The sequence below is a fragment of the Tamandua tetradactyla genome, chromosome 1 (genome assembly GCF_023851605.1).
Source record: "Tamandua tetradactyla isolate mTamTet1 chromosome 1, mTamTet1.pri, whole genome shotgun sequence".
NCBI lineage: Eukaryota > Metazoa > Chordata > Mammalia > Pilosa > Myrmecophagidae > Tamandua > Tamandua tetradactyla.
In genome coordinates, this window is record NC_135327.1 from 129,950,362 (window position 1) to 129,952,658 (window position 2,297).

Below are 2,297 nucleotides of genomic sequence, written 5' to 3' on the forward strand. Positions count from 1 at the left end.
CCTGAATTTATCCATGTTTCCCAATAATCCAATGTGACTTTAGATGTTTTTCTATATACTTTATTCTAATTCATTTTTGCAGTTTAGGAAAACTTATTTATGATGAGTTGTTTTCATCTTTAAAATTACCTTCTATATACTGCTCCTACTTTCCAACAAATCCAGTGCTCAAGTGAAAAATGATACAATGTAGTATTTCAGAGGCCCAAAGCAATCTGTAACCTTAATTTCCCAAATATCAATTTCAAATTTCTCCCTACACAAACGAAGACTCAAAACAGCCAAAAATCACATAGTTAGCAGGAAGGAAAATGTATGGGATAAAGATTTAACTAGAACTTTATGCTTTCCCCTCAAGCTACAGGCACTCTTTAGACTGGCATCGAACATACAAAACTACAGAGTTTAGATTTTTTTCAGCTTGTAATTAACATGAAAAAGATTTATTTCAAGCTTTTTCATAGTTGAACTGGCTCTTAAATATTTTCAGGGGAGAGGAGTCCCAAGAATTTTGTGTTCTTTAAGAAACTTGCATATATAAATGGTATTTATAAATGAACTGCTATATGTTCAACTAAACCTTAAAGAAACTACAGTATTTTTTTCTAAAAGTACAATGCAGATATGCATGGCCATCATTGTTCATATAGTGAAAGATAGAATGGTAAAGGTAGATTCAGTCTCCTGTGAATGTACATTGTAAGCTAATTTAAATGGAAAAAACAAAATGAAAAACTCGACACTGACAACTGTTTAAAGGGAAAAATGCATAAAAAAATGCTGAAGAACAAGAGTATCTCCTCTTAAGGAGAAAAATGTTATCCAACACAAAAAATGAGAACTACAGATTTGAAAACTATAGATTTTCTTTGACTTAAAAAAAAAATGTGGGAGGAAGACCATTTAGAATTGAGGCAGGTTAATGTAAAAATGGAAAAAAGAGTACAATGATTTCACCTCATGAAGGAAATGACTGAAATGAAATTTCACAAGTCTTCATGTCTATAGTAAACTATATTAATGTAAAAAAAATCAATGCACAATTATAAAAAATACAAAGTCTGGATTTTTTCTTCTTAGGTTAGACTATCAAAACCTTTGTTTAATATATTTACTTCTACAAGCCTCTCTGTTTTGCAGCACATGCTATACAAGTACCAACATACATACTGGTATTTTAAGAATCATGCCTCATCTCAAACTTTTTACCCATTATATATATGTTTTGTTTCCATCATAAGAAACTTAAGACCTTTCTAATGGTACATTTTAGAATGCTTTGAGTTTGTAATTAACATATTACATAAAAACAATCTTGAATTTTAAATGAAATCTTTTTATTACTGCGGCATGATGGGTTTAATCTAACAGCTGAAGCATAAATATAGTAATTACATTGTACTGTTTGAACTAATTCACAGCTACAGGAAAATGATTGATTTTTAAAATATCACCAACATGAGACTGTGTAGTCATGAGCAGTGAAATACAAGAAAACTGTAAATGAATAAATAAGATGTTTTTTCAGCAGTTGCCATTCATTATTTTGATATTAGGATCCTGGAAGAAATTGTCTTCCTTTACTTTCAAGTGTTCTGGTAATTCTAGTCATTTCTTAGCTTTTTCAATATCACCTTGAATTGCTGAAATAAGTGATTCTAAAGACTCAAACTTCTTTTCTGGTCTGAGGTAGCCAACGATGGCCACATTGAGCATTTCCCCATAGAAGTCCTCTTCAAAGGTATGTATGATGTGAGTTTCCATGGCCTTTTTTGTATTCTTGCAGTATGGATTCCATCCTATGCTCACCACCATCTTATGGACATCTCCACTTCCAACCCTGGCCAAACCATAATAAATGCCAGTGGATAGATTAGTTGGAAGATTATTGACTACTTTTTCAGGAAAGTTAGCAGTAAAGATGCCCTGCTGCTTGGAGCCGTGACTGAAGCCCCACATCACCTGGCCCCCACATAAGGAGGTAGGTGCCTCAAAACACCACCCGCTTGAGGCAAGGAGTGAGGCCCAGTCTGTACATCTGGTGTGGTCACCTGGACCAACCGGGGTCACCTGGACCAACTGGAGACCACGGAAGAGAGCTCGGCCACTCAGGCGTACAGTTGACCACATGGCTATGACCTAGCACCGCAGTGGGTCTCTCCTAGCCTGACCCAGCCAAAGCTTCCAGGCACTTGAAAGGTTACATCTCTGGAAAGTGGAAACATTTTTGCAGAAAGATTTTCTTTGTCATCTTTTCCTTACCCTTTGCTCCTCCAATTCTATTGCTTGCCCAATAT

General features: G+C 35.1%; 1 pseudogene; it reads right to left on the reverse strand.

Moving 5' to 3' along the window:
* Positions 1-1,608: 1,608 nt before the first annotated feature.
* LOC143686523 (riboflavin kinase pseudogene) lies at positions 1,609-1,959 on the reverse strand (annotated as a pseudogene).
* Positions 1,960-2,297: the final 338 nt, after the last annotated feature.